Below are 12281 nucleotides of genomic sequence, written 5' to 3'. Positions count from 1 at the left end.
CCACAAACAGTTGGAAGCAGCGTCACGATCCCAGGCGCTGGTGCTTGTGGGGGACTTCAATTATCCAGATATTTGCTGGAAAAGCAAGGTGGCCAGGCATGCGCGGTCCAGACGGTTCCTGCAATGTGTTCATGACAACTTCCTGATGCAGGTGGTTGAGGAATCGATGAGGAGAGGGGTACTGCTGGACCTTATTCTCACTAATAGAGAAGGGCTTGTCAGGGAAGTAAAGGTCGGGGGCAGCTTGGGTTGTAGTGACCACGAGATGGTGGAGTTCAAGATCCTGAGTGGAAGAAGTAAAGCAAAAAGTAGGATTGCTATCCTGGACTTTAGGAGAGCCAACTTCGATCTCTTCCGGGACCTACTTGGAGCTGTCTCATGGGCTAGGGTGTTGGAAGGCAAGGGGGCCTGTGAGAGCTGGTCGGCATTTAAGCAGCTCTTCTTCCAAGCTCAGGATCGGTGCGTCCCTGTGAGGAAGAAATCGGGAAAGGGTGGCAGGAGACCTGTGTGGATGAGCAAGGAGCTCGTGCACAAACTCAAAGGAAAGAAGGCGGCCCATGAAATGTGGAAAAAGGGTCTGACTACTTGGGAAGAATACAGGAATGTTGTCAGGGTCTGCAGGGATGCGACAAGGAAGGCTAAAGCCCGCCTGGAATTAAATCTGGCAAAGGGGATAAAGGATAATAAAAAAGTTTTTTTCAAGTACATTAACAGTAAAAGGAAGGCTAGGGAGAATGTGGCTCCCCTGCTAAGTGACGGGGGTATTCTGGTAACAGGGGATGCTGAGAAGGTGGAGATACTGAATGCCGCCTTTGCTTCTGTTTTCAGTCAAAAAGCTCCCCCTCGGGAATCTGAGACCCTGGAGGTTAGTGAGAGGGTCTGGGGAATGGAAGACCTCCCTTCAGTCAGGGAAGAGGTGGTCCAGGAGTGGGCCTAGGCAACACCAATGTTCTCAAATCCATGGGACCCGATGGGATTCATCCACGGGTGCTGAGGGAGCTGGCAGAGGTGATTGCTGAACCACTTTCTGTCATCTTTGAGAAGTCTTGGAGGACGGAGGAGGTGCCTGAAGACTGGAAGATAGCCAACGTCACCCCGGTCTTCAAAAAAGGCAAGAAGGAAGACCCAGGCAATTATAGGCCAGTCAGCCTCACCTTTGTCCCTGGAAAGGTGATGGAACAGCTTGTACTGGATGTCATCTCCAGACAACTGGAAGAAGAGGAGGTTATCAGGAGTAGTCAGCACGGGTTCACAAGGGGGAGGTCGTGCTTGACCAACCTGGTAGCCTTCTATGATGTTGTCTCTGGCTGGGTGGCTGGGGGAGAGCAGTGGATGTAGTCTACCTTGATTTCAGCAAGGCTTTTGATACTGTCCCCCACAACATCCTTATAACAAAGCTGAGGAAGTGTGGGATAGATGAGTGGACAGTGAGGTGGGTTGAGAACTGGCTGACTGGCAGAGCACAGAGGGTCGTTGTTGGCGGTGCAGAGTCCGGTTGGAGACCTGTAAGCAGCGGTGTTCCTCAGGGGTCGGTGCTGGATCCGGTCTTGTTCAACATCTTCATCAGTGACCTTGATGAGGGGATAGTGGCCACCCTCAGCAAGTTTGCTGATGACACGAAGTTGGGAGGATTGGCTGACACACCTGAAGGCTGTGTTGCCATTCAGCAAGACCTGGACAGGCTGGAGAGCTGGGCAGAAAAAAACCGGATGAGGTTTAACAAAAGCAAGTGTAGAGTCTTGCATCTGGAGAGGAATAATTGCATGCACCAGTACAGGTTGGGGGATGACCTGCTGGAGGGGAGCTCTGCAGAGAGGGACTTGGGTGTCCTGGTGGATGACAGGTTGGCCATGAGCCAGCAGTGTGCCCTCGTGGCCAAAAAGGCCAATGGCATCCTGGGGTGCATTAAAAAGAGCGTGTCCAGCAGGTCGAGGGAGGTGATCCTCCCCCTCTACTCTGCCCTGGTGAGGCCTCATCTGGAGTACTGCGTCCAGTTCTGGGCTCCCCAGTACAAAAAAGACAAGGATCTCTTGGAAAGAGTCCAGTGGAGGGCCACAAAGATGTTGAGAGGCCTGGAGCATCTCTCCTATGAGGAAAGGCCGAGTGAACTGGATCTGTTCAGCCTTTAGAAAAGAAGACTGAGAGGGGACCTGATCCAGGTCTATAAATATCTAAGGTGTAGGGGGCAGAATGGCGAGGCTGGACTCTTTTCAGTGGTGATTGGAGACAGGACAAGGGGAAACGGCCAGAAACTGCAGCATAGGAAGTTCTGCACAAATGTGCACAAGAACTTCTTTACAGTGAGGTGATGGAGCGCTGGAACAGGCTGCCCAGGGAAGTGGTGGAGTCTCCTTCTCTGGAGATGTTCAAGACCTGCCTGGATGCCTACCTGTATGACCTGCTGTAGGGAACCTGCTTTGGCAGGGGGGTTGGACACAATGATCTCTGGAGGTCCCTTCCAACCCCTACAATTCTGTGATTCTGTGAAAAGACTTTTTTTTTTTTTTTTTTTTTTTTTTTTTGTGGACAAAGAATCAGATGAGTTGTTACTGTGATTCTTGTCAGTTACACAGCATCTCAGTTTTGATCTGTATCACCACAGTCGTTCAAAAGCTAAGCCTTCAACAGCATCTGTCTCTGTCTTTCAGGGGAATTTCTATGATGGAAAGAAATCTCCATTTAAAATATAAAATCTGGTGTGGTTTGTAGTGTTCAGTCACATGTGAACCACAGTGTAAAGCCACGTGATTCATTGTATGCTATAAAGGCATATTCAGAAACAAAAGTATTTTGTATCTTCGCTAGTCTAGCTATATGCATAAGGCTAGCACTATATGCATAGTGCTAGTGGAAGCTTCAGAAATTTACTTGATCTGACTAAACAGACTAATACAGACATTTCTCAAATTCTCTCTTCAAAGCAATAAGGAAATTTGCATTTTTTTAGCTGTAACGTGTAAAATGTTTTTCAGTTAACAGCAACAAAGGACATTTAAATGATGTAGTTTGTGCCTTTTGTATTGATCTCATAGAATATCTTCCAAATAATAACTGATTAATTTCATGAAAACTGGCATCGTTCATTGAGTGATGCTGTTTTCTTGAATACTAATTTATCATTGTTACGTAGTATAACTTCTGTTCATTTTTTTCTAGCGATTAATACTGTACTAATGCATGTAGCAAACATTGGTATACACTTCCATATAGTGATTTAACTTCTTTTGACTACTTCATTATTATTCTCCTTTTTTATTACAATTTGCTGATACTGTTATGTTTTCTGCTCCTTCATTATTCTGTGGTTCTCTGCTTTCAAGTCCAACGTGGCAGAGTTGATCTCCAGTAGCTAGCATTTGGAAGTAGATTTCTCCTGTGCGGGCTAGTATTCCCTCAAAACCATTTAAATTTATATCATCTCCAACAAACAATTGACTGTTCTTGCCATTCCCCTTTGTTGCTTCCCCAGTTCTGTATAGATGAAGCATCCCGAGATTACATCATTGCTGAGCTCACCACAAATCTTACCGCTTTATGTATGAGGGGGTACTGTTCTGCCTCACGCTTCACTCTTACAACTAAATTGAACTTCATTTGTCTTTTGAGACTGATCTGCAAGTTTTCCATTGTATAATGTTGCCGTTCACAGGTTTTGTTGTTCTGCTGACATATTTTTCCTGGATGTTTTATGTATGCAGGGGGTTCTCAACTCAAGGCCCTGTGCCTATCCAGTGGCCAGCTTTCTCATTGCTTAAAACAGCGATTTAGGCTTGTATGTATTATATTCTGTTTTTTAACTATTCTTTTATTTTTTCCTTTATTCCTCCATGTAGGCTTCAGACGGTTTCTGATAAAGAAATTGCTATATTTTGGTCCTGGTACCTTAAAAACAAAGATTGATTGAAAGTGATGGTATTACTACATTAGGAATTTTTTTATGTTGCGAATACAAAACCAGTTAAATAGGAGTTCTCCGTCTTGTCTTTTAGAAGTTTAAAACAAAAGGTGTGTATTTCTCTTTTATCCCCGAGTCTGGTGGACTGGCATTTAGGCTTATTTACTTCTCATACTACTACAATGTAGCACCTCCACTTTAAACTCCCATCTGTTTGCTGACATGTGTAAGATGAGGGAGAGAATGTTTTTTGCTGCTGCTTTTACCTCACTTTCAGATTTTGGGGTGATTCATTACAAACATCTTCTCTTTCTCTGAATTTTTAAGCCATTTCAGAAGAAAAAAGTATTGGATTATGTCAGTCTTAAAGCTATGCTGAACTTAAAATGCAAATGTGCAAAGCGGCAGGATTTAAAGATGTCCTCTGGTAAATTAGCAGTCTTTTGGCCAATGTGGACGTGCTTCATAGTAGCTTATTTTGAGCTTAGGTTGTATGGCTGTCACTGTTAGAAGCCTTGCAGGAGAAGTAAAATTAATAAATCTTAGTTATCACAAAAGGTGCAATAACTTCATTGGAACTGACTCTGTAAATTCAACACAAGCTCACTTTTTAAGCTTCCTTACTAGAATTTATGATACCAATTATATAAGCATCTTAGGAATATCTTGAAGACGAAGTACATACTGCCTAGCAATAAGATTAAAAAATGTATTTCAGGCATACTAAAGAAGCCAAAATTTGATAGTGTGGGTAACAAGATGCCAGCTGTCAGAATGCTTTGTGAAGATAGAGTGGAACTTGAAGAATTAGGACGTCTTTTTCTTACGTCTACTGTCTGGAGTTCTGCCGTTACCTTAATATAGATTGACCAAGATTTTAATTTTACTTCTACTAAAAATCCAATAATTGCACTCATTCTGTTTGTGTGTGTGGTGTGTATACACATACACGTAGATTGTCAGTCATTAGCATTGTTTTCTGATTCAGAAACCAGCATGTTTTTGGAAATTGTGAATTGCAAAGAAAGTGGGAATAGCATTTTTCAATTTCTACAGATATCAACAGAACAGATAAGCTAGTGAGCTGTTCTGATATTCCAACTGTTTGATTTATATGGATGTGTTGAAGCAATTGTTGATAGCTTCTGTTGAAAAGTGCTTCCCTTTCTTCCTTTGGTGGCTAAAGGGCACCACTAAAGGGTGCCAGATCAGTGAAGTGTTCTGTTTTGTTGTTTGGTTTTTTTTCCTGATGCAGAGTTTATACCTTTTTGAGAAAGAGGTTTTGTTTAAAGACCGAAATGGGACAAATGAAAATTAATGCATACGTTATCTGAATTCTGACCATACTACTCCTCCTGCAAAAAATGCTCTCTTCCTGCTAATGATTAAAATCTATAAAAACATAATTTTCTATATTTATTGTTATAAAGATAAAGTATTGAAGACTTTCTTATCGTAGTCTATATAAATGTAATAAGTTTCTGATGGACAGACTGCTTAGTGGAGCTTATGTTAGCCTTTGTTTGCAGGAGGTTTAGAGAAGCAGATAAGCACTTATCTTTTAGCTCTGCTGTGGCTCTGGACAGTGACTGCAGAGAGTGATTAGGAAAAATGGCAATTCTAATATTCGTAAAGGAGTTTGTCCTAAATTTGATATATTTTCTTTAAATTTTAATTTATCAGAATATGTTCTAAGTGGCTTTCAACAGTTAACTCTTAAGGTTCAGCTTTGAGATATAATTCACTGTCTGTCTGCTGTTTGTATCAGTGAAGATTGAAATACTGTTGAAGTGGTCTTGAGGTCTGTTAATGAAGTTGTCAGAGGTACAGTCCCTGCATAACAAGATGAACTTTTGCAAAGAGTCTGCAGTGGGCGAACGGTGCAGAGGAGTTGATGTCTTTGTCAGGAAGCTCATAATACATAGATAGGTAAGCTTTCAAAAACCTCTAACAGTGTTTCAATACCTGTTTCGATACCTGATTCTCTGTTTCCAGCAGAGGTAAGATCGACTGGAATCCTTTCAGAAAAGAGCAGTATTACATCTTGGACCAGAAAAATAAAAACACTGTGCTTTGGGGCTTGGGAAAGGATTGTACAAATACTGGTTTGGCAAAACTTGAGAGCTGGCTTCCTCATGGAATCCATCCTTATGTTTATTTGATGCTTCACAATAGATTTAATCCAACTGTTCGTGATAATGCAGGTGTTTTTGGTCAGCTGAGAAAAGCCAGCTTCAGCTGTTCTGGGGAGCCTCATTTGCTTCTTCAAGGTCTCTCACTACTGAAGGAATTCTGTTCTCTTTCAGTATATCTGAGCATGGAAAAGATAATTTTCTCTGAAAAACAGAATGAATTGGTCTTGAAAATATTTATCCTGATACGTGAAATCGCATATTCAAGTCAGTATGTGACTTCATAATGCTTATTTTAGGAAATAGTTTTGGTTTTGCACAGAAATTCACTTGACCAGAAATAAGGTGACAATTTTCTCTGGATTATTTGCTTCTAATTGCTCACTGTTAAACACTAAGCCAGTTGATACAATCTGTTTAAAACTGAATGATTGTCTCTTCCACACTATAACTGCCTTGTATATTCCAGTCTTCTTGCCTTTATATTTTGGGAATAAATTCTCTCATTTTGCAAATGGAAGTTTCAAGGGAGACAGAAACTGAATTTATTTAGGTGCAAATCAGCTGTCTTTTCTAGGTAACTTTGATGTTCCCATCTATTAATAAATGAAACCTGGGAATAGATTAAATACAACTTTTAGCAGCTAAGTCCACTTTTGTTTCAGACAACAGGTAGGGAGTGTATTATCTCAGGTCAGTATTTTCAAGAATATATTCCGTTCAGAAGAATAGTTTTGGTGTGCTTTGCCAGATGCTGCACTAAAATTGTCTGTACAATTAATTTCCTGTTTGATTGTTTAGCTTGAGGTGTCGCTGTCTCGGTTTGTGTTGTGGGATTGCTTTTAAGGGAAATAAATGCTGAAAGCTTTCATAAATGCTTTAGCTTCTCTGATCAATTATCTTTGTATAAAAGTCACTTTCCAACCACTAAGCAGCCTTACTTAGGAATGAATGCTATTAATGGGAATTTTATACTTTTTTCATTTTTCTAGAAAAAGTAAATTCCTTGCTTATATCCCTATATTTTGACCCTGCTATTGCTATCACTATAATGCATTTTCTTCTCTTGGAAAGAAATGCATTAGATGGATTAGTAAAGTACTAAAAATATCTTTGCTTAGCCACCAAATTATATAACCATCCGATTTCTGTCGGCTGCTGCTCTCATGCTGTGATGCATTTTAGAAATCTGTATTTTACATTACATCCAGTGAAAAAAAATCTTTTTTTTTTTTACATCAGATCTTTTTTCAGAGATTCAAGTATGTTTTTTATTCCTCTTTTTAATATTAAATATTCAATTTTAGTCCAAAATGTTAAAAGTAAAATATACCGAAGGCTTCTGATAACTGATAACATTTCAAAATCTGAAAGTGCTGCTTCTTTCATATGCTGTGTTATTTCTTTTTTGGCCACTCTGGTGTGGTATGCCTGTTACTTTCTTTGGATTTATGATTTGTTTTGTCTGGGGGATATTTTTCTAATGAACAATAAATTAGAACTCTGGCTGAAGGCTGTGGAAGTCCAAAATAAGATGAGTCACTTTCTAGAAAGACTGCAAATACAAGAGAAGATTGGGTCAACGTGACCAGCTGTAAAACTGGGTGTCTTCTTCCTTCTATGCTTTAAGTCATACAGGTGAAAGAATTTGAAGGAGTTAATCAGTTCCAGAGGTCTCTGTAGGGAGAGAATATGAGGAAAATCATTCATCTTCCATAAGATTAATTAAATCTTCTTCACTTCAAGATTATCCTCTAAATTTCCCTTATAGATCTGCTGTTATTTATCTCTAAGCAGTTCATTTCACTACTTGAGTGCATAAATAGTGCTGGTAGAAGTAGATGGTATAATTCAAAGGATTTTGTGCATTGGTGAATAAGGGAAAAAGGGGCTCATTTTAAAAGGGCAGATAATTAACTGATCAAAACTGTGCGATGAGATAAATTTATAAATTGCCGGCTTTTTTTCTTTGCTGCAAGAGACTGGTGTTGTATTGTGGCAGAACTGCTACCTACAATCACATTGCCTATGGTCGGGCTGCGAGAGCCCATCTTTGCGAATGTGCTGAGACGAGTTAGCTCCTATCCTAAGGTCAACAAAGCATCACCTTAGTCTGCAGCTACATCCGTTCCACTGTTTGTTTTTCTATTGTGTAGCTATAATGAAAAAAGAAAAAAAAAACAAATGCATGGAGAAAGGAAATGATATCATCAGAGCAATCAATTAGCATGTAAGGGAAAAAAACTACATACAGCCAGCTGGCTACAGGACATGAGAACATCCTGAAAGATAATTGGGCATCATTTGTTCAAATACTCCAATACATCCAGTATATTAATTTGCTCAGGGTTCATCAGAATCAATGCCAACGGTACAAAAAATTCATCTATCTTTGGTTGTACATTCTCTGGGGCTTGTCCACTGTACACACATAGAATGACTGAAATGATCAAACCTAGTTTACTTGTCATCTTGCGTACGATGATCAGGAACTCATCACTGTTGATACTCAGCTGTTTCTGAGGAGGGGAACCTGCAACTCAGCAGGTGTAGGGGGAAAGGTTTCTCGAGAGGTTTTAAAAATACCACTTTATTTTAAAATGATGCATGTGATGTTACTCTTTTTAGGAAAAGACTAAACATGACTTTCTGAAGTTTGAATCAAAGAGCACTTTATTGGCTTATCACCCATTTAAACTGTAGCTTTAGAAAACAAAAGGATGGGTGGAATCTGTCAGATTTTTAATTTATTCTTCATGTAATCCATTGCTGAAAATACTGAGCATTGACGTTAACAGAAAAACTCCCGTTGGTCTTAGTGATGCCAGGACATCACTGATGGAACAGTGTTCTTTATGAGTTGAGTACTGTGGGAGATGGTGACTTGAAGGTACAAAGGTAGCCCAGTTAACAATGCAAAAACCTTCAAGTTCTAAGCGTGCAGCCCTAGGTGTCTGCTCTTCCTAATCCCCAGGAAGACTAAAATTCTGGGCTTATTTTATGAGTTGCAGAGGAATTAATAGAACTTCCTGTGATGCAGTGGCTTCTCTTTCCAAACTCTAAAGCTTTTGTAATGAGTCAATGTGTCACATTCTGTCTCCTGTTACTCCTGCTGAATTTTGTGCCATTCTGCACGCTGTCCCAAAAAATCCTGAGATTTCAGTATGATGAGGCTTAGTACAAGTGGGAGTGACAGAATTTATTCTAGAAAGATAAACCAGCTCAGTTACTAAGGATATCTATATTTCTGGAAATTAGGGAGGCTTTGCTTTGAAAAGCTTAACTGAGGATACAATTTAGTTTTTATTGCTCTACTAGAGGATCTCGTTTCTGGTTTTGCATCTTTGTGAGAAAAATAATTTATAGATTACATGGTTTACATTGGAAATAGCTGATCATATGGGTTGCTGTTTCTTCTTTTTGGAATGAACTTGTTTTTCTGTTGCAAAGATCCTCAGCCTACTAGCTGATATGGGAAAATAAAAAGCATTCAGCATGGTTTGTTTGCCTCAGCTTTGCTTGTCCATGTTTCTGGAAGGCCATCAAAATCATGGTGCCAAATTTCCCTGCTTATGTGTGCATACCGCTTTGCTAGCGGCCGGGCATGCTGGGTGGCTCATTGCACATGTGGTGGGACAGAAGCTCCTGAGAGAAAGGAGGGTGCTAGAACTGCTCAGCCAGCTGGCTCCCAGCTGTGCTTGTGTCCCAAAGGGTCTTCAGTGGCAGGCATGGAATGCGCTGTGAAATCCTGGTAGTGACAACCAGACAGCTGTATGAAAGAGGAGCAATGGGAAGGATCTTGATCGAGAGTGGGCTGCTGTTACTTCCTGAATAACTCAATCAGCAGCTTACTCACATGCTGCTCTTCCCCCAAGTATTCGTTCAGCCCAGTGCTGCCTGTGGGTCAGGTGAGTTGGCCTTGTCAGCCACATATTGTGTGTCCCCTTAGGCCACAAGCTGGACATCAGGTGCACAGCTGATCTTGGCTACATGAGTTTACTCTCCAAGCACACCACAAACTTCAGTGTGATCTTTCAGCAAATCAGTTATGGTGAGGAACAGAGTTAGAAACATGTGGCCAGGTTACAAGGACGGCAATGCAAAGTGGGGAATAAAGTAAGCCAACAAGCTTGGTCTCTTTGAGGCAGTGAATCTGTTGTATTTTTGTGGTATTGTGGAAAATCGTCCTTGTTTCTGGAGGCTCCTTCCAGCTGAGGCAACCAGCGCACAGTCAGGACTGCCCTTGTACAACTGCCCATCTTCCAGTTGTGGAGCACACTTGCTCAGTATTTCACTGTGTTGTGCATATTCTTTAGGCAAGTTTGTATATGTACTCTCAACTTGTGCGAAGGGAAAGACTGCATAATCTAGCCTACTTTAAGAATAATACCTGATGAATACTGGTGTGCTTCTACGTTGGTGAATGCCATTTAGGCTCCGTTAAAAAGATAGGCTAGGGAATGAGTGCTTAAACTACCATGATTAATAGGATTATGCAATAGAGTGAGTTTTAATAGAATATATTGCCATAGTTCCAAAGGAAGCTAAATATGTAGAATTTAGTGTATACTCTGTGTTCAGGAGCTGACCTTTTGACAGTGAGATAACAGACAGCAGAATCTTGCTAATTCATGCTAAGAACTTAAAAGATTCATCATGGATTACTTCATTTTACAAGTTAGCAAGTTAGGAAAGTGAAACATGATGACAAAACGGAAGAGATGCACACTCTCACGGTATGTTCTCTGCTAATTTATCTTGCTGGTAGCAGTTTAGTTGCGAGTATATTCACAATATAGAAGCTAATGGATATTAATGATATCATTAATAAAAGCAATGTGATGTCATGAAATGCAGATTGTTTTTTAATATATTCAACAAAATGAGAAATCTTCTAGTTATGAGTGTGTGACAACAGTGAATTAGTTGTAAAGGTAATAGATACTGGGTTTTAGCATTACTAAAAAAGTTTTCTTTACATATGTCATGTACCATAGAGTAGGTCCAGCTAAAAGTACTTGAGGAAAAGAGATTACAGAAGTAGTGTGCAGGTGCATGAGGTAAAAAACATGTGAAGTTTAATCTCCTGATTGAATTACTTTTCAGAGCTAAACTGCCAATTTATGCTCAATCTTAAAATAGCATTCCCAAGCTACAGGCTTGTTTAAACACCTTCTCATGACTTCCAGTATGCAGTATGTTTCTTAGCCTTCCAAAGAGTGGAATAGTAAAGTAAATATCTTGGGATTAGGACAGAGTAAATGTCTCCATTATTAAAGCGTCTGCGTTTTCTTTTATGATCAGGTTTTCAGATTTTTCTGAGTTGTGTTCTCATATTAAGTACTATTGAGAATACAGTTACACTGCTGGTAGCATGTTCTTAAATGGCCAGATAAAACCTTTTCATAACACCTTAGGAAGTGGCACTGAGCAATATAATATTTGTTACGATCTTAGTGGAAGGAGGAACTGAAGCCTCTCTGGACTGGGAAGATCATTCACACTTGTTACTGTGCATTGGTGTGTCAGCAGAGAAGTCTGACTAAATAAGGCAGCATGTGAGTGGAGCTTATCAGTGTTTGACAGGAATATAGTCCACTAACAGCTGATACAGAAACCCATCTTTTCTGTGCTATCATTGGCTCTCTATACTGCACGCGGATGTATGTTTATTGTCTGCTCTACTGATTCAGCTGAAAACTTAGTCCTCTACCATTTCTTTTTGTTGTTATTTTGTCTGAGAACTTGTGCTAGTGTATGGAAACCCTTGTAAAACCAAATTTATTTACATTTGTACTTGCATTTCTATACATATATGTATTTGTATGTGAAGTACTCTCTCTTTCAGGGTGTAGAGAAGAGATATACTGTCCCTGTTTTTCTCCCACCAAACACACTGGAGTGGGTCAATGTAGTTTGGTAATACAAATGAAAAATATGAAACTTCATGCATATGGGGGTGCCTTTATAGTACTGCTGTGCATGAAGAAATGTTGTGAGTAATATCTATAACATTACAGAAGCAAGTCCTGGCTGATTTTGCCTTCCTTGCTGTGAGGAATTGACAGAACTCAAATGAGTGACCAAGTTCCCAGTGACCCTTCTGAGAATGGTGTTGCACTTTGTGTATTTGCAGGGAGCTTTTTTCTTTCCATAATTAAATACCAGCATTCTCATGTTTCAGATCAGTTCTATTTTATGTAGTGTGGTTGTCAGATTATTATTTTTTTACCCATATTGTGCAAGGGCTTGGA

General features: G+C 40.1%; 1 protein-coding gene across 5 annotated transcripts in view; it reads left to right on the top strand.

The window, feature by feature from the left end:
- Nucleotides 1–12281, top strand: part of JPH1 (junctophilin 1) — an 86656-nt gene that overhangs the window by 16216 nt on the left and 58159 nt on the right. The gene's annotated exons all lie outside the window — the stretch shown is intronic.

The sequence above is a fragment of the Tympanuchus pallidicinctus genome, unplaced genomic scaffold (genome assembly GCF_026119805.1).
Source record: "Tympanuchus pallidicinctus isolate F22 unplaced genomic scaffold, pur_lepc_1.0 scaffold5, whole genome shotgun sequence".
Taxonomy (NCBI): Eukaryota; Metazoa; Chordata; class Aves; order Galliformes; family Phasianidae; genus Tympanuchus; species Tympanuchus pallidicinctus.
The sequence above is the reverse complement of the archived record's forward strand: the minus strand, read 5'-3'. Positions and strand labels throughout refer to the sequence as shown.